Source organism: Buteo buteo, chromosome 28 (genome assembly GCF_964188355.1).
Source record: "Buteo buteo chromosome 28, bButBut1.hap1.1, whole genome shotgun sequence".
NCBI classification, from domain to species: domain Eukaryota; kingdom Metazoa; phylum Chordata; class Aves; order Accipitriformes; family Accipitridae; genus Buteo; species Buteo buteo.
This window is the reverse complement of record NC_134198.1, coordinates 9,012,328-9,037,891: the sequence shown is the minus strand read 5'-3', so window position 1 is coordinate 9,037,891 and position 25,564 is coordinate 9,012,328.

The window sequence follows — 25,564 nt, the reverse complement described above, 5'->3', positions numbered from 1 at the left end:
TCAGGAAATAGAAACAAGAAAGCAGATACTACTGGTTGAAATATGTTACTTATTTTAAAAAAATCAAAAGACATAACTTCACTGCAGCAAGCTGTGAGAACTGAAATATTTTTTAATTATGTGTTCATATTACAGTGATGCCCAGAGATGTTCTGAACAGGTTGGGGGTCATTGTATTGGACAAACAGGAAAAGACATTTCATTGCCATAAAATGCTTTGTATCATAGTTTAAAGGGCCAATGAAATAAGAAAACTAATATGTTAAGGGAAAGGGTAACACTAATACCAGTGTGTTTATCTGTTTGATGAAGATGCTGTGAAGTTCATTATTATGTGTAGAATTTTGCATGTGATATACTGGGTACATTGATGTTATTACACGGCTATGTTAGTGTTTCACAAGGTCGGTGTTAAGACGTTTACATATAGGTCTGGTGTTCTTGGTTGAATTGTATTCTTCGATGTATGCTGCTAAAAATCACTGTTACAGCAGCGTGTGCAAGTGCAGTGCTCCTTAGTTGTTGGTGCTGGTGGCTGCCCTGGCCCGAGTCAGCTTCTCGTCCGTGGTCCAGCTGTGCATCCCTGTCCATGCTGGGGGGGGGGCAAAGGGAAGAGGGAGAGGGGAGGGAGCCGTGGCTGTCCCTGTCCTGCCGTCCTCTCCGGCACATCCCGCAGCCGGGTCAAGGCCGATGGCTTGGTCCTGTTCGAGCTCTGGTGCCCTCCTTGGGCCCACGCTTCTCCAGTCGAGCTTTTCTGGAGGAAAGGTTTCCAGCCATGCAAACACCAGTGTGTGGAGGTGAAAGAATAGTTTACCAGCCTTGATCCCTCTTCTCTTGGCTTTTTGTTGAGCTTTTGATGAAAGGCAGAGCAGCAAATCTGGTGTGGGATTTTGAAAGATGTAGAGACTGGTGTAACTTAATGATTTCACACTCAGTTAGACTCTCACACTCTGACTTCCTCTCACCTCTCGATGCAAAAAAGTAGGTATAAGTGGCATTAGACATAAAGTTGCATCATCATTGCTGATTTTGGACAGAAGTTTTAGAATGGCACAGTGACAGATCCAGAACTTGATTTTCTAATTGGAATAGCTGGCCTGGGTGCAAGGTAGTAGGAAAGTAATCTCCTCTCTGACAGACTGTCAAAGGTTTCTCAAGCTGAGAAAAAGGAAGCTAGATGAAAGAGAGAGAAAAAAATTAAATGACAGCGTGTTCTTTAAAATCTCTGACACTGAAGAGGTAACCAGGTCCTGATTTTTCCGTCCCTTCTTTGGTCAATTTATATTTAAAGCCCATTATAAAAAAACCAAGAAAAAAAGCAACTGATGTTTTATTGGCATTCAGATTCTGCAAATTTGATGAAGGCAAGAAGCCTATTCATGTGCTACTACCCCCAAAGCGTCCAGTGTACAACTGGATGTCATACAAAAGTAGGTGTGTTCAGCAGTTTATCACAAAAGCTAGAATTGCTCTCAAAAATCCAAGATGTTTTTTCTTTCCTACTAGCAGTCACTTCCCTCATATTTTCCAAAGCACTTAGAACATTTTTTTCAATTAACAGTCCTAATTAATAGAAAAAAATCATGGCTACTCAATTCATCTGCAGACCATTATCTTTTCATGACATACCTAAGATTTAAAGTAACTATTTTACTATTCTACTCTGCTAAAGATATATCAATGATTGTTTCAGTCCATTTATCCTTGAAAGAAAATTTCTTCCAAAATAAGCCCACAAAAATAGAAGGATGTTTTTATATTTACTTACATTTTTAAAGAACAATAAAGGAATATTAAAAAGTAATACAATTTTAGAAGATGTTTATTCATATTGCACGGGTGCTACCTACCACTGACATAAGTGAAGCTACTGAAAATGTAAAGCACTATTAAGAACGAGCAAAGACAGCAAAATCATGCCCTGAATGGATGGAAAATACGCGGTGTCCTATAATTGCTCAGTTTCTGGTAATGGCTCTGTGTCTATGGAACAAAGGGTGTTTAGTTATTTTGTCATAGTTTTCAGCAGCACAGGATGACAATGCTGAAATCTCCCACATCTATATTTGGACCATACTTCCTTCTTTCAAAGGTCACTACGTATTTTTAGATATAAAGAAAGGGGGATCTATATTCTTTCAACATATTGCAAAACATGTGATGTTGAAACAGGAGACCGTGCATGCCCTTTTTTAATTGATCTTAAATGTAGTTATGCTTCTCCACCAGTTCCTTCTCTGGCAATGACTCCTGAAGGCTAGAGCGAGGACATGGCCTCCATGAAGGAAATGTCTGTCCTTGCATCCAAGGGCTTGGGCTTCCCCCGGAGGAGATGCCCCTAAGCGTGCACGCCGTGGCTCCAGAGGCACAGCCTGCCCTCAGGTTGGGCTGCCTGCACTTGTTTTGCGCATGTGTACGTTGTGTAAGTGCCGAGTCCAGTGTCACCCAACTCGTGATGGAGATGGAGTACCTGGAACTGCGTAGGCACATATAGGTCATATATAGGTGTACATGCACAGAATACACATACACACCTACATATGTGTATACACAGCAGGACACCTAGCTCCCTATGACTTTGAAAATAGATTTGGGTGGAAAGTGTCATGAATCCTCTTCTTCTCTTCTCTGCTTACCCTCAATGGTCAGGAGCTCATGGCCTAAGAAGGAAGGAGGACTATGCGCTTACCTGAAAAAACCTGCCCTCATGGTAGAAGAGGTTATGGTAGGGCTGGATGCTAAGCAGCTAATTTAAAAATAAAATTTGATGTAGCTTCAAGAAGCTCTTCTAATTGAATGTATTTGAATTCCAAAATGGTGTGTTTTCCTTGCTATTATTGTTTGGACTAATTTCTTGCATCTTGGCCCTGTTTTTATCAGTAGCTTCTTCTGTAAGATTGTCTCTATGTCATGCCTGAATGACTCCGTATAGTTTTGGGATCTTTGTGACCCTTTTCCCTCTAACTTCCGCTCTCTAACACAGAAAGTTTCTCTGTTTGCCTTATATCTGAGAACATGTAAAAAAATAAGATGCCATGTTCTCAGTAAGACTAAGGTTGTTGGGTGATAAGGCTTATCTTATATATTGTAGATTTTAATGTTACCATTTTGCTTTGGTTTCATTTTACACTCAGTTTTCGTAAATACAGACATGAGTAGTTTCCTTATGTAAAGCATTTAGCCTGGCACTTGCATGTCATTCTCCTTTCTGATAGAATACAAGTTTTTCTTTATTCTTATTTTTAATGTATTTTTCTGAAACATCCTCAAAATTCTCAGAGGCTCTGTTCGCTAGGTCCTGAGCATGTTGCATGTGCCTCCTACCCAATGTGGAAATTGATGGTGATTTTTTAATGCTGTGAATGCTCTAACCCCAACAGAATAACCATTTACTGATCAGATATCACTCTCTTGTTAGTAACTGAGAAATCATCCATGCCAGTTTTGTTTTATCACTAGAACTTAAAGGCAATGTCTGTGTTTGCGCTAACTCGTGGCTTTTTTTCAGTCTGCCACTTTCGCATCATTCTGCCATTTTAGAAATCACTATCTTGTTCTTGCCTAAATACTCCCATTGGCTTTTTTGAAATTAATATGCCCATAGTTAAATTCCTAAGTTTGGAAATGCCCCATTGTTTTCTCTAGCTTGACTATCTAGCCTTTTTTTTCCTTCTTACCACATTATTTCTGCTGCCACCCAATATGCTGATTTATAGTTATTTATTTTTTTTTTCCCTTCTTCTGAACAGTCCTACTGAAAATAAGAGAGAACTTGACTACTGGCTTTTCAGAAATGACTCAGTTTTCTCCCCTCCTAAATACATCTGGTTTACTGTTATGATTTCTTTCTGTCTCCTTAAGTTTCTCACCTGCTTATGACACAGAATGAGAGAGAGGTGACAAAGGTGCCTTTTTGTCACTTTTTCAGTGTCTTGGTTCTGGCCCATTCATTGGAAGCTATTTTTGTAACTGCAGATACCACAACCCTGCTCCTTTACTTATGGCTTTTCCCATTCCGACTAAGCTTTAGGAAAAAGGGTAAAGACAATATCCTGGCTCAAAAGTATGTAAGGAATCCCCGGATGGAGGGAAAATCCCCTGTTGGAATGGCTGAACCAACTTAATGTCTCCTGAAACAGGTCTCAGGATATGATCCCATGTTGGCAAAATTTCATTTTCAGAGTGTTATGTTGACAAAAAGTGAAACTAGAGTGAAAGCACCCGTCTAAGACATTTGAGGTATGAAGTCTCTGGGGTAAAAAGTTGTGTATATTATTTTTCGTGTGTGGGCACTTGAAGATCATGTGAATGAGAGTGACTCAGAGCTGTCTTGAATTTCCTCAATTGAATAAAATACCATCAAATTTACCAGTAATAGGTGCCAGCCATTTTTGGTAAACTTAGTTTATTTATTGTATGTTTTGGCATGTGTTAATGTAAATTCTTGTTAGACAGCAAGTATCATTTATAGATGAATAATATTGTTTGGAGGCTTGCAGGCCCTGGTAAATAGAATAGTTGAGATTAAAAGAAAACAGTCTCTGTGCAGCTTCTAAAAAATACTTACTATTTCTAATAGTGAGGCATATTTGTCTAATAAAATTAAATAGCCAGGAGAAATTTGATTTTATAAATATAAAGTTTATAAACTATGCTATACTATACTATATATATAAATATTTATGTATATGCATATACTTTCATATATAATATAGATATGACATAAATATAAAAATAAAGTAAAAGTAATTGATTTCTGATTTAGCAGATATTAGTAAATGGGTAATAGTAAAAACTGAGTTTATGCTAAGGTCTACACATGCTGCTACTGAGAAGTGTCTGGTTTTCTGCAAAGGAATTTCTACCAGTGGAGCTTTTAAAAAACGTATGAACATCCGTCAGGAATGATGTGGGTACAGTTTATCACACAGTAGATCTGGGGAATGGATGAGGTGATTTCCTGATGACCCTTCAAGCTGTTATTTTCTATGATTTTGTGTAGGAGGCTTTAATGTTGTTTCTGATTTCTGCTGAAGTGTTGGGAAATTAATTAGTCTGAAGAGCTTGAGGAAAAAATAAAAAATGACTCTGTTTATGCAAGACAAACAGAAAAGGTCAGATGAATGTATAAAGAAAGCGAGATTTAAAGGCTGCTTTCATGGACTTTAAGCAGATTTTTAAACTGTGAACTTTTCATGTTTCTTCCTACTCATCTGCCATCCTGTTTAGGATCTAACAGCAGCAAATCTGGCAGCAATCATGTGCATGTGCTCCTCAGTGCATGCTTGGAAAAAATTTGGCAGAGTAAAGCCAGCTGCTAAAGAAGGGATGTAGTGCATGTGAATTCCCTCACTTCCTGCTGCTTGCTAGGAGGGTTACTCACTCGGGTGCTCTGAGCATCCTACCAGACTCAGTTCCGCTGTTTTGCTATAAGCATCACTATTCCCATACATTAATAACTTATGGGTCAAGTTATAGATGATCACTAAATTGGATTCAGTATGTATGGATTGTAAGGATTCAAGTCTGTTTGGCTTTATTTTTCATTTTAGTTTGTTTTCCTTTCTCGAGCTTTTTGTGGTTCAAGTGTGATAGCATTCCTCAAAACTGGTGGTACCCTGTCAGTGACATGGCAATACCAGTTTCCTTTAAATGGTGCTTTTTGAAGCCCCTACCTGTCTCAAATTTATTTAGGCATCTGTGCTTACTCCCAGCACATTTCTCAAGTACAGTCTATAATAGCAGAAGTACTACCTTTCATTCATAAGGACAAATAGGCCTATCTCTGCATCAATATTCACACTTTGCATAAGCCCCTTAGAAGAAGATTTCCATTTTTAATGGTTTTAATTAGCATTTATGAAAAACTGTGGTTTCACATGATATAAAGCGACAGATTAAATTTGTTAAGTGGATAATAATAAAATGTGAGTTGATTTGTTTCACTGGAGTTTAAAAGGCTTTTGCTCAACGGGGCCTCCATGTTAATTCATTAAGCATGCTTTAGACCTTATGGAGATTTTTTTTTGGATTTAATTAACACAGATCAAACTCCCAGGAGGTTTCATGTCCTCCACAACTGCGTGTGATAGAGACAGTAATTTAAAACCTATTTATAGGTCTTTGTGTTCATTTACTTGAAAAAGGGATTAAAAAAACTTTATGAAATCATTCTAATACAGCAGAAGCTACTGAGTTCTTTAGAGTAGGAGCCAAATGCATTTATAAATGATGGAAGGGCAGTGGTTAGGGCCAGGCTTCAGAGACCTGGTTTGTTTTCCTGGCTGCAACAGTGGCATCTAGTCCCTGCTATCCAAGTCAATTATACATTTTCTCCACTGATGTTTTAATCCATGATGCATAAGCAGGCCCTTGAGTAAGGTCCCAAGACCTTGACCCCTTCCTCTCATGGTGTTATCAGTGGGCTATGAGATCAAATGACCCAGTACTTGCTTTCTGTACCAGGAACTCCTGGCTGAGCTGTGACCTAGTTTTAAGACATGGGATGAAAAAATGTGGTGTGGTTAGGGCAATCTCCTGGGAAGTTGTGGGTTGTAGGTTTCAGCCTCAGCAGGCTGAGGAGGTCCTCAAAAGCTTGGTTTGACTGTTCTTGGAGCACCGTAATAATTTCTTAATATAGGAAATCACTGCTAGAGCCTTCTTTGCACTCCTCTTGTTGTGACTACTGTCATTTTTCATTGAAGCCAGTGATTTCTAAGCACATTAGACGTAGTCTGAGAATGGCTCACAGATCAGTTCCTTCCTATCTGTTTTTGATGATGTTTTGGCCAAACTGAGGTATCCAGCTTTTACCTGTAATGTGTTTCTCAGGATGATCTGAATTAGAAGCAAAGAGGGGGAAAAAAAAAATCACTTGCCTGCAAAAAAAATAATGAGAATTGGAGAGAGAGATGCAGAAAGAGAGAAGTAATCATTGAGGAATACAATGGAAAAGGACATGATAAATACTCCAGAACAAGATTGGGTAAATCATATGGGAACTGTGGAAAGAGATCTCCTCTTGTTCTGTGCCTGAAATTCTCCTTTTATCACATGTACCATCAGGCTTCTGCACTGATTAAAACAGTGTCTTAAGGGAAAAAATAGCAGCATATGATCTCACAATTAAATAATATATCCTGTCACATATACGAAGGGTAGAAGAACACCAATTGCATGCCCTAATTGGCATACAGCAATTAAGCTGTTCTTCCGTGCCAGGGACCGTGCTGAATCTTAGTGGAAACAGGTTGGAACAGAATGAAACTTTGCTGTACTCAGGAAGTGCCATAATATCATGCTTTAAAGTCCTTTAAAGAGATGGGATTTGTTCCGGGATTCAGACACCTGTGTATCTACATCTGAGCTAGCTGTCTAAACTCCCTTAAACTCAATGAAGATCTGGTCAATACTGACCAGCTACTCCAAGGTGAACTGAATTACTCTTTGATTGCTGCCTTGATATCTACTGTAATGGATGCTTAGATACCTAACACAGTGAGGATTTCTGCATACAGGCACCCAAACTGACGTCTCTTAATCTTGAGCTGAACCTCAGCTGGAGAAAGTCCCCTTGATATAGACAGTTTTTGAACAGTCACTACCTGAAGTACTTCTGTAGCAGTGAATTTTAATCTGTATGGTCTGCTGTAAAAAGTTTTTACATTCTATTTTATGATTGTAATGCTGGCTACTTTATGCTCTTCAGAGTTGGGTAGAGATTTTCCAGTAGTGAGTAGAATTCTGTGTGTGCTAAGGCTTAATGATGAGTATTTTACTATTCCACTCTCCCAGCAATTCTCTGAGAGGTGCTGGTGTTATGTGATAGTAATCAGGCAGATCTGTATTTTGGTGCTAAGTCATGGGATTGCTGTTATTCTGTGTTCCTATTCTTTGCTAGTTAGGAAAACCTGGAGCTCTATCTCCTTTGTTGGTTTAGTCAACAACAAATAGAAAATGTGTGGGCTTGTGTTGGAGGGCTGCTGCTCCCTCAGATAAAATGTCAGCACTGTCCTTCCCAAGTTTGATTTTATACATCTCTCAAGTTAGTTTTAAGTCATTATTACTGCTATTATTATTATTCTATTCTATTGCACTTCACAGATTTTAGCAGTATTCTTGTGGGATTTTTTTGTGTTGCATTCCTTAAAATGTGCAATTATGATCCTAAGGATCATAAGGATTTTCTCTGCCCAGTGCTGTGCCTTGCAAAAAAGCATTTGTTTTGTCTTTGAGGACTGCTTTTAGGGACTCCCAGAGGATTACTGGCAATTCCTCTTCACTGCTATTAATTCTCGGGAATATTTTAATCTCCATCAAAAAAAGAAAAAAAAAAGTGTAAAATGAGCATCTTTTAAAGGTGCGTTCCTAGACTGTAATGATTTAATACAGGGTCTGAGGCCTGCCTGAGGTCTAGCAGAACATCTGAATGGTTTGGCAGCTTTTATGTTAGAAAAGAGAATTACGTTCAGAAGGAACTCCTAGCAAGGCAACTAATAATGCTGTTAAAATTGAACTTCTAAGGGAAAATTATTTTTTAAAGCTAAACCAATTTAAATTAATATTTTATCCAGAAATTAAAATTCAGAATGCTTCAGCTTCCCCAACACTTGCACACATACTTAAGAGTGAGGAGTGCAAGTAACACAATAACTTTACCAACTTTATTCTGGACAACTGATGAAGAATATTCCTGAATCTGGGCTTATTATTTCTATGATAGGAACACAATCTGTTCTGGAAGAAGTATTACATTTGACAGGAGAAAGAGTGCTGGTTCAGACCATTTATCAGATTGTGCTAATAACAGTTTTTCTGAACACTTTATTAAAACCTAGGCACAGAAAGTTTTTTTGAGTTTTATCTTTCAAGAACATAAGAGTCATATAAAAAAATAACTGATAAAACTGTGGAGTTCAGAGGGAAAATCACCCAATCCCATCTGAACTCTGTGTCATAATACACTTTAGTGCCTCATAATGTCATGAAATTATACTGTTTTTAACCACAAGAGCAGTAAAGATTCTACAAACTAGTCTTGTGTAGTTAGGCTTTATTATAATATAGAATTTATGAGTATAGCAGGGAATTTTCAGAACACCCTCTATATGAGTGTTTATACAGAACAAAACATAACTTTTTATTACAAAAAAAGACATATAACAAAATATTTACCATCTTTTTTGCATTTTCATATTCATATTTTTATCTCAATTGTTTATGCTGTTTAAAGATGGGAAATTAAAAAATCCAAAGGGTGAGTGATATTTCTGACTGCCTCTATAGAAGAAAAATATTCTTCTGGTTCAGCAGATTGTAAGGAAAGACCACCTGCTCCTATTTCCTGAGGTCTGGATCCAGTAAAACATACAGGAAAGGGTTAGGACACCTTAGGCCTGTATGCAACTAGGTGTCACATATGCATACAAAATAGTATTCATGTTGGTAGTTCTTCATACAGGATCCTGGAGCTATAGATGTATGTCAGTCTGTGCATAATTTTAAACTCGTTACAGTGTTAGATATTCGGCCTGTGCATGGAGTCTTGAGTTATCGTAATTTGGATGTTCTTTTTGAGGGTACAACTTAACTTAGTGCTTTCCTGGTTTCTAATTTGTAATTTTTGAGCAGTGAAGTGGTGAGATGGTGGAGGTTCTTGAAAGTAATGTATCCCCTTTTTCCAAACATCCCCTATTTTGCAGGCACAGATGCGCAGGCAACACTAGCCTTTTCCAGGAGAAGACTGTGTAGTGTTTCCAGTCCTTTTTTGGCTCAGTGGATCAACTGCTTAGCAAGCCTTATAAATCATGGCATGACTCCTTCCTTTTGAGGCTCCTTGAGAAGCCTCTGCAATTTCCAAAAATAATAGAGAGTGAAGGGGCAGAGCAGCTACTTAGGGGGAAGCTTTTGGTAAGGAGGACTGAAAGTCATCCCGTCTAACTTTCATCAAAGAAATGTTAAGCATTCAGTCTAAGCTTGTTGCCTAGACTTCCTCTAGAGAGGGAGAGAGAAGGGAAGAGGTAGAAAAACTCCTCCCAAGGTGAGTAATTTTATCCTCTGAAGTTTTAAAACAGAGATGAAATGAATAATTTTCTATGTCTCCATTAAGGAGCCTAGATGGCGAGCTTAGACCACACATGAACTTTCAGCAAGATGAATGTAGTCTGGAAAAAGATGAGAAGGATAAATAAGGCAAAGCTCAACTCTGTAGAAGAGGATAATGAGTGGGCTTATGTAGTCAATGAACTTTCTGTGCTTTGTGGCATCAGGACACTTGAGGCATGGAGAAAGCATATGGTTTTCTAATAGGGACACGACAAAGGAGGGAAGTTGGGAATGGCGAGGGAAAAAATTATGAGTGCAGCATATGACAAAAAGAAAAGCTGAGGTTTCTACCTTGTCCACCAGACGAACTCTATGGGGTATCAAAGGGGAGTTCTGTCCGCAGACAGGAAAGAGTAGAAGAAAACAGATGATCTGATATATTTGGCGATATTTCCCCTGCTTGAAATCTGCAGAAGGGGAACCCCCAGAGAGCTTTAGTCAGCCCACCACGTGAACTTCAAGAAGGAAATGTTCTCCTTTTACATTGTCAAACATCCCTTGTGAGCAAGTTACTGTTTGAGCACTCTGAACACTATTTCTGCCACAAAAAAGTCAGAGAAATTTTGCACTGTATCAATGCAGATACTCTGTCCTAGTTTTGGAGAAAATCCAGCCAGTCACAGACCTCCTCGAGGTATTGGGATGCTTTTGCGGATTTTAGGGTACAGAGGAGGCAAAAGTAAACCTCTGCACATTATTCAGGGAAACCTTAACTCTGTGGTAACTTACCTCACTCTGAGCGTCTGTAAGTCATTATAAGATGCAATGAGCGTGCAGAACGTATGAAAAAGACCAGTTCCTAGAAGCTGGTATGCTCTCACAGACTCCCACAGAGTTAGGATGGTTGAGTATTATCTCTGCTTTGCAGACGGGGATGCTCAGACCGGCAGCTCTTCAGGGACCTGAAGGTGCCGCAGGAAGGCAAGCAGTAAAACTGTGCTGTAAGCCCTCGCGGCTTTTGACCTAATGCCCTACCCGCTTATTGCAATTTGTTTGGCTTAGTTTGCTTGAGGCCTAAGTGAAGAAGCACCAAACTGGTTCTGCTTCACATAGACCTTTCAGGAGGTGCTGCCTCCAGCTTGTCGGACGTAGAAGAGGATACACACAGCTCCGGCTGGCTGAGTTAAAAAAGGGTGAAACAGAAAGCACCAGGGATCTCATCTGGGCTACGTTTAGCCGGGATGGCTACTTATTTTTCAGATATTTGTGATATTGGTGTTCTTCTGTTTGATTTCTCCGCCTAAGCAAGAGGCAACTGGGCCTGCACGTTGCTGTGGGTGGGAGAAACCACCCCGTTTGGTGGGACTGGGCGAGCAGAACAGAAGCAGCTCTGCTCTCGCCGTCCTGCCGTCATCTTGCCACTCGTCTGCCCCACGCCGGGACGGCCTCCCCCGGCTGCTGTCCTCGGCCCAGCAAGGGGACCGGAGCCTGGCCCACCCCACGGCAGGGCCACGCAGGACGCCGCAGCCCCCAGGCGCCCCGCGTGGCCCCCAGCGTGTGGCGGGGGTCCGGCAGCATGGCCGTTCCTCCCCAGGGCCACCCTGCCGCCCCTCAGGCTGCCGACCCCATATCTGGAGGCGGCAGGCACAGCCTGCCCTGGGTGCCCGGTGGTCCCCTGGGGAAAAGGCTTGTGGCGAAGCGGGAGTTTGCTCCCCACGCCACTGGTGGCGGGGCTGGAGGCCTCCCCAGGCCCGGCCGCAGAATGGCGGCCCTGCCTCAGCACCAGGGCGGCTCTGAGCGGCCCGGCGGACACCGAAAACCTCCCAGCCCTCAGCGTTCACTGGCCCACGTGCAGCCCAGCAGCCGAGGGATGGGGCTGTATAGGTGGGAAGGCGTGGAAAGGTTTTAAGACTGTGAAAGTTCGGGCTGATTCGTGGAGGGTTTAGTACCAAACCCTGGGCACAAGGTGCTGCAAATGGCAGCAATGGAGAACTTCTCATGGGCCAGATGCTCAGCTCCCACTGATGCATAGGGAGGCTGGAAAGCTGCTGTAACGGGGTCGATAAAGGTTTTCCCTGGCATGGGGGAATCCCTTCGTTGCTTACATGCTAACGAAGAGAAAGCAAACAACAAGAAGTTTTGAAAATATTTCACTCTCTTCTCTTTTACTCCACTTTTGACTGCTTGGTTTTTGCTTCCCTGAATCCTGTAATGTTGTGGTTTCACCAGTTTTTCAGACAGCACCGGTCATCTGGGCTACAGAGGAAATTGTTTTGAGGAACAAGCCAAAAATTAAAAAATTAATTGTCTTTACAAAAACAAACCCTGCAAAAACCGTCCAAGATTCCTGTCATAAAAAGCAGAAAAAGCCTCTCAGCAGCTGTCTCAGCCAGTTCACTTTTAAGAATGCTGGTTTTTCACTGTAAAATTCTTTAGAGCCTGTCACACAAAAGAAAAAAAAAAGACAAAAAAGCTTGTTTCTGGTAGCAAATAGCATCTCACTTGAGTTCTGGAAACTAAAATACCTAAGTATCTGTAGCAAATGCATTGCAACAAAAGCACCTGGCTTTGTTTCACTGTTTCTTACATCTATTCTTTGTTGGTATTGACAGAGTTATGCCTTTTATTGTCACAGCAAGTCCTGGTGGCTCTGCTGATGTGCCGTGAAACCACTGGAGGTTGTGGACCCCCAGCCAGTGTTTACCATTGTTTCAGGGATGTGTGTGAGCTGCAAAGTAAAAGGTCATTCAGAGTACTTGCTTTGGGTTTTTTTTTCTCTCTGGGACAGGAACTGCTTATCTACATAGTACTAACGTTTTACCAGTTGCCCTGAGAGTCAGAAATATGCTGCTAGTGTGTTTCCAGTTGGAGACCCACTCGCACCTTTTAGAAATCCTTATTGCATCCCTGAAAGCAAGAGACACACAGCCCTTCACTGCACTGCTCCGTTGTGGCAGCACTTAGAGCTGAGTGACTGCAAAACCCGAAAGCTTCACAGAGCTTACTGCATTTGCAGAAAAGCCAAAGTATTGCAAGATTAGTTCTAGCTCAGCTTACCTGCTTTAAGAGTCTAATATGACAGCTTTGTTTCCAGCCTCCTAGGCTTTGTTGTAGGGCCCATTTTGGGGAGGTGGGAAAGGCTTAAAATGATATTTGTGATCATTCCACGTTTTGCTCTCATCTTACTTTAAAGATCCATTAAAGCTCAAATTAAGCAAGGCTCCTGCTGTTAGCTCAGTCAACTGTGAATGGGTCTGTGCAACTGTTACACAGCCTTTCAAAATGATGGAGTAAGGGGAAAAAAAAGACTAAGGCTTCCCTTTTGATATAGGAGGATTTTTACTGGAAGGATTTTCGTTTGTTTTAAGGCTTTGATTGCTTAAGTATTTTCAGAGAAGAAAGCGTACATGATTCTTAATTGCTTCCTAAATTGGGAAGCTACTATATCTTAAGCAGAGAATGAAATTATTGTGTTCTTCTTGAAGATCTGAGTCTTGCTAATCTTCCAGATAAAATGAACTCCGGAGTGAAAGTCATTAATCATGATATCTTAATAACGTACACTTCAAAAGAAGTATATACCCTTTCAGAGTACTAAGATACCATCAGTGACAGCAAAACGTAATGTGACGTGCTGGGGCCATCTAGTGGAGAAAAAGTAAAATACTAAAATTACACAACAGGAGCACTGCTTGCTCTTACAGTGACATCAAAATCAGGACTCGCACGACTGAACAAAGGTTCACTCTATTTAAACCCTAAGTAAGTTAAATGTTTCCGGACAAAAGAAAACTGTTTTCTCTTTCTAGAAGAGCCAACTATGCCTTTGTAGTTGGCTTTAAATAATACATTATAATTAATTTAATTTCATTTTGGATGTGGGAGTTTATTTCATGGGTTTTTTTAATAGTTTTATTTATTTGGCAAGTGAATTGTTTACATTTATTTCCTTGCCTACAATAAAACAAAGATAATACTTACCAAATAATAGTTGCCAACTATTTTATTAATGTTGAGATGTTTAGGTGGAAGATGTTAAAAGTGGTACATACAGGTAGCTCAAGTATTCCCTTCTTGTCAGAATTAAAGCTGTCAATGAAGTTGATTTGTACCACTAATATTACCAGTTTTATTACATTTCATCTTTGACATTTTATATATGACCTTACAACTCAACTTGGTTTTGGAGCTGTAGTGTCATATTAGGGAGCAAAATGCTTACTTTGACTACCCTCACCACAGATTTAGAATCCTGAGTCCTTGTCAGGAATAATTTCAAATCTCCAGGAAGCGATGTATTGACTTGCATGGGCTCCAGTGAGACCAGTATACCTTGAGACTGGTCAATGGAAGGAGCCTGCAGGTTTTAGAAACTACTTGGAAGTAGTATCAAAACAATTACTGACCTGCCATTATGATTACAGATGGGCCAAATAATATTTAATACACAGAGCAACCTTCTTCCCATCTCTCTCACTTCACTTACTTATCCAATTCACTTATAAACAAACCCACACAGGTATGTACATACAGGCTTGTAATATGCCAAATCACTGCTTATGGGACTGATTTCAGGTGCCAAAGCCAAAAAGAACCACCTGCTCCCAAGCAAGGCTTCAGACTAGAAAGCATGGGAGGCCACGTGTTACAATATAATTATAGAATCACAGAATGGTTAGGGTTGGAAGGGACCTTTAAAGATCATCTAGTTCCAACTCCCCTGCTGCTGGCAGGGACATAATGCTCGAGTGGAGCTAAATGGAGCTATGCCAAGTCTCTGTAGGGAAGTAGGACACTACCAACACATGTTGATTTACATTTTTGTTGGTGAAAGACAGTTACATTTTTGGGCCAACAGCAGGAGCGGTTTCAGACAGGGACATTGAGTAGTGCCTCTGTAAAGAAGCAGAGAAGCATAGCTTGTGTAACAACCACCTTAAGGAAGAACTGCGTTACTTAGGAACTGAAACTTGAGACAACCAGAAAACAGATAGCATTCCTCAGAGGTATTGTTCAAGCTATTCTACTCAGTCTATACTATACTATTCTCAGTGCATCAAGAGATCTTTGGATAAAGGAAATGGTGCCACGGCTTTTTATTTTAGTGTAGAGGTTTTGAGGTAGTTCTTCAGAATTGCAAAATCTACAATTACTGTTCAAGGGGAAAAGTCGAATAGATGTACATGAGCCCTAGGCCTTCCCCATTGGGAGGAGTTATAAAAAGAAGTAATCAGGAAGGCAGGTAGGTTGAGGAAGAGTTATCTTATCTGTAAGAAGGGGTAAAATTTGCTGCCTTAATTCCCTAAAACAGTGGCCTTTCTCTCTCCAGATAAACACCACAATAATCCTCTCTCCCACAAAATGGGTTACACTAGCCAGGTTCTCACCAGTCCTGACTACTGTTTTCCAAAGACTTGTGAGAAAAAAGTGTGATCTGGTACTATGGCTATGGAGTTCTACTGTAAGATCAGCAAATGAAGAGACTCAACATATCATTGAAATTTTCAGGTATTGGAATCTAGGGGACTGTGATAAACTGTTACTTTATCTGCTGTTTGTTTACAGGAATTGTTCTCAGAAATCTACCCTTCTAGCATCCTGCATTTTATAAGGCTGAGGGGATAGTAAAAACCTCTTCAGAGAAAGAATCAGTAGTGAAAGTCTGACAGCTATTTAAGTAAAATTTTAAGCTTAAGAGAAATGTAATATTCCACAAGATTATGAAGCATATAGCTAAATCACACAGTATTGAAGTGCAACTCTTACTCCAATGAGAACCAGTCCATTAGGGTCTCTAAGTAGCTAAATGAGGCAAACTACATTTTTGGGGTGTTTTTCAGGTATTTCATACAGACAGGTATAGTTCACTTTATAGTTCTAATGAAACTACATTTGAACAGAAAATAATTTGGACCTAGTGGTGTCTGCACAGTGGATTAGGAAAAAAAAATCAGCCTCTGTTAGACCAAATGGCACCAGAGAATGTTTCCCTGCTGTAAGCAGAGTCCCTCTTGGATCAGTTGACCTCTTTAATAGAAGGAGAGTCTGTCCTTGCATTAAATCAAAGGGAACAGAAATCAGTCCTGTAAGCAGGTGTTTGTCTCTGGCTGATGACCAAGGTCAGACTTTCTAACTCTTATGTGAGTTACTGGAGAAACTGCCCATGAAATTGGGGACATTGTGAAGGTAGGGGCTAAACAAGCTGTTCAGCCTATAGCGCTATCCTGCTAGTGTTACTGAGACTCAACAATAATGGGTCTTCATGAAAACAGAAAGGCTTAAATTCTTGTTCTAGGACTGATGAGATTTTAGACAAGCTGCATGGTGCATTTTTCCTTATGTAAGAATGTTATTTAAGTGTTATTGCCCTCTAGACTCAGTTTCATCATCTGGTGAACCAAGTCATTGAGGAGAATGAAGGCATTTGCCCAATAATATATTAATAGCATCTTATTTCTATCTGAGCAAAAGAAAAATACATTCCCTGGGGTAAGGGTGGGTTGGATCACCTTCAAGATAAGGTACTGATTGCAAAAATTGAAAAATATAAAGTGGGATTACTAGTACTGGTTTATCAAAGTGACACATAGTCATATAAATCCACATGGAGCATAGGCGGGACCTACTGAGGGTTGGTGCAGACCCCAAGAGCGTGCCTAGTCCCTTTTAAAACAGTGGACTTGTATGGAAGATCTGTGCCCTGTTCAAATTTGGTTGGCTTAGGTAATAAAAAAGCCAACATTTTCTGAATTCATTAATGTGAAAAGTCTTTGCATGGCACAGAGTAGCACAACATAAAAATCCAGGTCTGGAAAGTACAGATTTTGACTAAACCTCCAGAAACTTCTCAGTCACTGATTTGTCAAAGTACTGTACTGATGCAGAGTACTGCTAGGGCAGGAAGATAACCAATTTTGTACTTGCCAAGAAAGTTACTTGTAACTGTTGAAAAAGAGGGCCTTGAAATTTTTGATTCTTTCAAAGATGGGAAGCCTCACAATGTTTTTGTATAGGCAATAATCTTTTGCTCTCTGTTCTGTTTAAAACACTCACCTCTAGTATTTTAGCTGTTTGATTTGAGAAAGCTGGCCATTGTTACTGCAAATTTCTTCATATTTCTCATGTCATAAGGTGGTTTTGGAGATGGTGAAAAGTTTTTGGAAGAATAAATGAAACAGCAGTCTAGTGAAATCTTGATATAATAGAGTCAAGGCAGGGTACTTTGAACAGGACAATACTGGGGAGATCGACGAGGTGGAGTGTTGGGGATTTTTCAGCCCTGTCATTATGTTCATCAAACCTGCTCCTAAAAACCTTCAGTGATGTTTTCCAAGTAGCCTATTCAAATACTTAACTATCTTGATCCTTAAAAGGTTCTTATTGGTAGCAAACCTTAATCCTTTTAGTTTTCATCAAATCTGTAGAGGGCATAAAGAACAGTCAGTATCATACTAGCTGTAAAACCCTTTCATGCATTGAAAGAATATTCCCAAGTTTCATCTAAATGTTTTTTTGTTTGTTTTTTTTTTTTTTGATTAAACCAGAACATTTCTTTTAACATACCTTGCAGATCATATTTTCTAAATCTCTTACATTCTTATTAACTGCTGGGCTGCTTATTAACTGCTGTTCCACCAAAGGAGAGGTAATCTTTGTATCATGTTGCAGTGCCCAAAAGTGAACGCTGCACTCTAGGTGACATCTCTCCTATGCTGAACAACTCTCATGTCTTGTAGATGATGCTTCTCAAAATACATCTCGGAATGTCCTTTTGCAATAGTATCACACTCTTGACTTAAATTAAATGTCCAATCCACGGAAAGCCCAAAGCCTTTTTTTCAGTATTGCTGACTAGTCAGCTATTCCCCTCTTGTATTTACGCATTTGAATGTTCCTTACTAAGCACTTTACTTAGCCTTTATTGAATTTAATCATGTTGATTTCAAGCCGTGCCTTTTGTTTTTTAACATTACTTAAAATTTAAATCCTATTCTGCTGAGCATTTGCACCCTGTTCCAGTTTGAACTTCTCTGCAAATGTTACATATACGCTCTCTAGTCAGTCATCCAAGGCGTTGAGGATTATACTGAATGCAGCCTACAATGGATGTCTGCAGCCTGTCTCTTGGTATCTTCTGACAGTCAGGCAGATAATTTTTGATAAGTACCTTGTGAGTGCCTTCTTTTTCCTGGGTATCTTCTGACAGTCAGGCAGATAATTTTTGATAAGTACCTTGTGAATGCTTTCTTTTTCCTGGGTAGTTACACACCTATATCGTGATGTCTATCTATATGTACTCTGTATTTGTGTATTTAGCTAGAAAGAATGATATTTAAAACAGTGTCAGTAGCCTTACTAAGTGCAGTGTATATTAAATATCTGATCAAGTCTCACCCTTTGTGAGTACTGAAGCAGAGATGATACTAACTTTTCAGCCTTTACTATCTGCTGTTCTCTTTCCTTCCTTGTTAAGCAATAGAAATTCTTCTCCTTGCCGTCTTCCCATTTCAAAAACATCTTTCTTGTTGCATTTTATGTCTCTTGTTAGATGAAACTCATATTCACTTTGATCTATGCTGCATCTTATTCCTTTATAGTCTCTTTTACATCTATACATGTAGGTCCTTTTTCCTGCTTTTGTATTTATATTTATATTTTTCTGCTTTCCTTTTTCTTTTCCTGGCCCTTAAAGAGCTTTTGATGGAGCCATATTGGTCTCTTACTATGCTCCATATGTTTCCTTCGCATCACGACAGTCTGCCATTGTATCTTTAATATAGTCCCTTTCAGTAACTGCGAACTCTCTTGCAGTCTTTTTTTCCTTAGAATATCTTCCCAAGAGACCCTACCTTCCACTTCCCTCAGTCTGATGAAGTCTGCTTTTTTGAACTCCATTGTCCTTATTCTGCTGCTCTCATTCCTCCCTTTCTTTAGATTTGTGAACTCTATAGTTTTGTAATCACTTTAACCGAAATTACCTTCTACCTCCAGCTTCTGAACCAGATCCTCCCTATTAGTCAGAATCAGTTCTAAACCAGCTGCAAGCTTCTCAGTATCTTCTTCCATCTTCCTAAAAGAAAGTTGTCCTCAACATGTCCTGAAAGCCTACTGGACTTTCTTCATCCTGACATTATTTTCCAGCACATATCTGCGTATAGTTCAAGTGTCCCACTACTACAAGTAAGAGGGCACCCTTTGGATGCTTCTAATAGTTGCAAAAAAACCCTACCCCAAAAAGCACCAAAACCTTCTATTCCACGTCCTTCTGATGAGGTTATTTCTAGCAGGTCCCTATTATGACATTGCCTTTATTTTTTTTCCTTTTTAGCTTTTCCTTGAGATGCTCAATGCACCTCTCAACTCTTCTGGTAGTTGAGCAAGGATCTACAGTTTTGATGTACAGTGTGGCATCTTCTTTTTCCCCAGAGCCTGTTTTTCATAAACAAATTATACTCCTTTATCATAGCAGTTAGAGGAAATAGCATGGAAATATGACCATTACACAACAGTCATAGACAGTGGCTTAGTCCATCTGGGACTGTTTCTGTCTCACATTCAATAGCTACCTTAGTTCCAGGGAATCAGAAGGCTTCAGTAACTTCCTTGGTTTTGTGATACCCTTATATGTGATTTTTCACCTGAATAAAAATTTCAAAATTCCAGTCTATTCCTGCTGCAGTAGGTTCTCTTTAGCTATGAGTAAATTTATTTGGAAAGCTACAGAAATCTTCATAAAATTGATGTACTTCTCTAACCTAGGAGTGGTTATTTGGATTACCTGGGCTATGAACAAGCCACACCAGTCCACTGACATCATCCTTCCCAACAGTGAAAGAGTTTTTTATGTTTTCATGATGGAAAATACAGCCTCTCCCTGTCTGGTAAATAGTTTTAATCCAAACAGCAAGAGATGCAAGCTATAGGGCTGCCCTGGGATTATTCCATGACTGTGGAAACTAATTCAGAACATTTATCATTGTCCCAGAAGTTGTTCCTGGTGTCTTTGATTTACCTGCACTGAAAAAACACAGAATCACTGAACGGCTGAACTTGAAGGACCCCTGGGGATCACCTAGTCCACCTTCCCTGCCCAGCACAAGGTCAGCCACAGCACATTGCCCATGGCCATGTCCATTTGTTTTTTGAATATCTCCAAGGATGGTGACTCCACAACCTCCCCAGGCAACCCACTCCAGTGTTTGAACAGTAAAAAAGTTTTTTTCTTATATTTAATTGGGATTTCCTGTATTTCAATTCATGCCTACTGTGTCTTGGTCCTGTCCCTGGGTACCACTGAGAAGAGTCTGGCTCTATCTTTACTCCCCACCATCAGGCATTTGGTCTTCTCCAGGCTGACCAGTCCCAGCCCTCTCAGTCTGTCCCATCGTCTAGGTCATTAATGAAGATATTAAACCATGCTGGACCCTGTATTGAACCCTAGGGGACACTGCTGACTGTAGGCCTCCAGGTCGACTTTGTACCACTTTGAGTCCAGTATTTCAGGCAGTTTTTAGTCAACCTCACTGTGTGCTTGTCTAGTCTGAACCCCATCCTTTTGTCTATGAGTATGCTATGGCAGACACTTTTGAAAACCTTACTGAATTTGAGACAGGCATCCACTGTTCTCGCCTTGTTTACCAAGGTAGTCATATCACTGTAGAAGGCTATCAGGTTGGTCAGATTGTAAATCCACGATGAATACTCCTAATCACCTTCATGTGCTTAACTTCTTGGTAAATAGCTTCCAGAAGGATTTGCTCCATCAGCTTCACAGGGATCAAGGTGAGGCTGACTGGGCTGTTTTCCCTGGATCCTCTTTCTTGCCCTGCTTGAAGGTAGTAGTGACATTTCCTTTCTTCCAGGAAAGATAATCAAGAGTGTCCTCACAATGACATGCTATTGAGTCACATGCACTTATGTCTAGTTTTTTAAGTGTTCCCTAATCTGATCCTTCTCCAACAAGGGTAAGTCTTTTGCTCCAGAAAAATGCCATAACAAGAGTTGCCAGAGTGCGATGGGGTGAGCAGTTTAATGGTATACAGCCCATTTTCTGTTGGAGATGTATTCACAAAACAGCCTTTTTTTTGGCTAGAGTTCACTTTAATGTAGGCTGTTATTTATTTCAGTCTTAATTTTAAAAATTAAACAGAAATACCCCACCATAAAATCCAATCCAATGATCCTTTTCTTTCTTATGAAACACATAAGCCCAGCCAAAGTCAAATGCATAAATTATAACCTCTAACAAAGCTTGTTTATTCACATAAAGATAGGAAAAGTCATATTATAATATGAAATTTCCTCCTGAGGAATATGGTAGAAGAATATTAACTTCATTCTGAACAGGACTGAATAAAACATTGTTCTTTTTGTAGAAACACAGAAAAAGACATATTAACAAGAGAGTACTTGATGACCATTCACTGATCCATACATGTACACAGGATATTTTAAAGTAAGTAGGGATGTTATGAATATAATTCTGCCTACTTATTTGGAATACTGAAAAATATAATTGGTATTTACATGTCTGCTCCCTTAGAATGCAAGGTAGAAAGTTTTCCTATAAATATGAGATTATTTGGATTTGAAAAATTTACACCAAGGGTAATGCAAGAGTTGGCTGACAACTGTTTTGTTTTGTTTTGTTTTGTTTTTTTTACTGTGCCCTTTTGAGAAACTGTCTGCAGCCCAAGAAACCAGAATGAAATTTCAAAAAGAATCTTCTAGATCAGAACGTCATATCCTAGATCCAGGAATTTCCGTGCTTTGTAGAATATACAGCAGCAACCAGGAATGGTTAACTGGCTGTGGCTTCATTTTCTCCAGATAACGGAGTGGTTCATACTTCTGGAGAATATCCATTACAATATCAAACAAATGAGTGAGATATTTCCTCAGCCTCAGTTCTCCCACCTGCTTCTGCAGGTGAATAGCTGTCACTGGGAGCTGCGGATACAGGGAATGCTGCTTTTGTGTCATTGCAGTCCTTTCCATCATTCCCAGAGCCCATGACTACCCTGAATAGCTTGGACCCCAGAATTCTGGAAACAGAGATAGCCAAGGTGGGAGAGCAAGAATGGAGATTTATAGCAGACTTTCCTCAAGAAGGGTGGATACCTTTTCAAATGCCCATAGGCAGTGCTCCTGTAGGAGCATGCTGGCAGTCCCTGTGGACAGGGGGTCTGCTCAGGTGTGGGGTGGTCCCTGCTGGACCTGTGCCTACAGAGGGCACAGGGGAGAGTTCTGCTGGGCAAGGAATTTCCCATCTTGCAGCTAACCCTGGGCTCGTGAGTCAGAACACTGAGCTTTTCTCCCCTTAAAAGGCAATGTTTAGTACTTTCTCTCCAAAAGGTCCCTGTCTGCCCTCTCTCCGTACTAGAAAAGCCTGAGAGAGGGTAAGAGAAGTGCTGACTTCATTACTTGGACCAAAATCACTGGGAAAAGAACCAGGCTCTCCATGGGTTTAGATAGGTTTGGATTTACAAAATTTACCCTTTGTACACAAAATATACATTACTGATTAAAATGTATTGATTGAAAATGAAATACAAGTAGTAACGCCACAATTTTTTATTCAGTAGGTGTCTGAAAAAACCACACTCGGTTGTAATGCAAATATACCAACCTACACAGCCTTTCTTTCCAGGTATATGCCTTATGTATTAAAAACTAATGCCCTTACAGTACCTTCTAACAATTTGCATATACTGAATTGACTATGTAGAGCAAAAAATATGACTTGCATAATGAATTGTACACACACAAAAAAGAAGGTATGCAAAATAAACACATCAGCTAGCTGAATACTAATTACCTATAAGCAAAATTTGGAGACACTCAGTATGCAGAACCAATCAGTTATTGCAGTGAACACCTATAACTAATTTCCTCCAGGAAGAAAATTTTCCATTAGCTTTAGTGAATTTATACCCATTATAGAAAGGTTGTAGCTAAATAAATATTATTTTAGTTTAATTGGATTAAAAATTAGAAATGCAAATTCTGGTGCACCATGTCTCTAAGTCCTTGTCTCCCTTTTTATGGTAATACCCTTCTAATGGTTTAAGCCTATGAAGAAAAAACACTGAAGATTTTAACTAGCAGCTTTGCAGGGGGGCAGAAAGGAGCAAAGAAGATTTAGTGGTGAAAAGAGCAAATAAATAGGTGCTCCAAGATTAAAAAGAGGGTAGAAGTGCATGCTGAGCTGTTGAAAGACCTCTCTGTGTTTAAAGAAAAATATTGTTTGGTTCTTTCACCAGTGCATGATCAAAATAAGAGGTACAAATTAGTTCATGGCTGCTGAAGCTACAAAACATCATGCAGAGAGCTGTCTTTGGGAACGTTTTAATGAGGAGAAGAGGTCATCAGACTGTGACATTGCTTTTCAGAATTCTTCAAGAACAACACAGACTTCCTGTTCCAAATGTGGTAAAGAATAAAACAACCTTAGTAGTAATCGTACAACTTTTGAACCGTGTTCCTTGGAAATACTGTACCGTGCTCATTTTGTAGCTTTAGTTAGCTATCTCAAAGGAACTCTTCCATATTTTCCATGTGCCCTTATTTCAAAAGTACAGTGAAATGGTAGAGCTTCAACAAGGATTATATTTATAAAATAAAGTTTTATTCAGTCTTCTAAAGACATTTTAATGTTTTCATTGCTCTAGGTGAAATGGTACACTGTGGCTCTGTTCATTAACATTTAGCATCAGTGCAAAAATCAAGGATTACCACATACAGATTGAAAGGACATCCAAAATGACTTTGAAATTAAATTCACTACAATCTTAGTTTTGCAGCATTTCAAACGTGATTTTAAAATGTATAAGTTAAGTTAATGGCATTCTAGGTCAAATATCCCCAGCCCAATAACAAGTCCCACATAGAATGTCATTATTTAAATTTGTGGCATACTGTATATGCTGACTAGGATTGAAGAAGCCCACTGTAAATTTAATAAATAAGATGTATACTACAGTGCATTTATTGGAAAAAAAGCTTCCTTGAGAATATCTAGAGAGACTATTAGCAAAGAAAAGATACTCATAAATCAAATAATTATTCTAAGTTATGGGCGTCATTAGCAGAAATTTCACAACTGGAATGACTTCAGCATTGCCAATAATTATAAAAATACCAGTAACTAGCAAGTGACAGTGGTATTTACTCCTGATAAACAATTGCTCCTGTGAAAGAAATTGGTATCAAAATCATGATTTCTAAACCTCTTTTTCAAAGCTTTCTAGCAGTAAGAAAAACCACAAATATATGTCAAATAATGTACAGAAATCAGGTGTTATAGCTAATAATTTGACTAAAAATTGATTTACTTATCTATTCATTAAAATAGAAAAGCGGTATTACAAACCAGCCCTTTTTCTTTTTAGAATAGTTGTAATAAAATTTCGTTTGGAACAGCATCAGCAACAATGATACAAAGCTGGTGTAGATGGACTATTGCTCATGCCGTAGAAATTCTATTGTAATTTTTTCATTACATATTCTTTTAAATTATAATCACTATGTTAAGAGAAGAAAGGATAACATAAACCATACTGTATGCCACCTGTCTCTTCCTTTCCCACCAAATAAAGGGAGAAAATGAATTTGGTAACTGTCTTCTGTAATCAGAAAGGAAATCTCTGTCATAGTGGTTTCACTCAGCTTTTTTTCAGGTGCAAAGAGCGCTGGCAACTGTCCGCCATTTGAAGTATGTAATTCTAGCCTGAGTAATGAAAGACTAAAAAAGAAACTTATACGGATTTCTTAACAAAGACATGTTTTCATTGACAAATATATTTTAGTAATAAATATTTATTTTTATTCCATTAATCTAACAACTTTAAATATTAGTGATTAACAGGTCATTGCACCCTGCAACATTCTCCCATGAATCAGTTTACTTAAGCTTTTACACTGATTTTACTTTCTGTGGTATAGTTTTCTTCTCTTTCACGAGGTACTGAATAGACATTTGGAAATATTTTAGTTGTCTGTTTCACGTCTAAAAAAAATCCCAATGCAAATTTTTCCCACAAAGGCTAACAAGTTTGTTGGTTTTCAGTTTAAACCTTTAATCCTGTTTGAATGGATTGATGTCTTTTTCCTTGATTTACCAGATTCTTCTGTCAGTGATTAGGGCCTGGGAGTTTGGGCTAATCTGAGATTTCTCCTCTTCTTGTATTGTCATTCTAGTGCCCATTATTCTCTTTTTTCCTTCTCAAGAATACCACTGTATTCTATTCAATAACCATTGCTTGCTGAAAGAAGATGTCTTAGATAGCCAATTAGCTGTTATGCATAGAGTTTTTAGCCAGCATGGTAGCAGTATTTGTTACAGGCTGTAAGCAAAGCATTGAAAAGTAAATGTTAAAAAAGAGAGAGGAAGGAAAAGGAGATTCTGAAATTCTGAATTTTGCTTTCAATTATCCCAAACTACATCTACAGGCAGTAATGACAAGTGTAAGTTTTGCGAATCAACATGATAGGAGAAAAGGATCTTTGATTCAGTGGATAA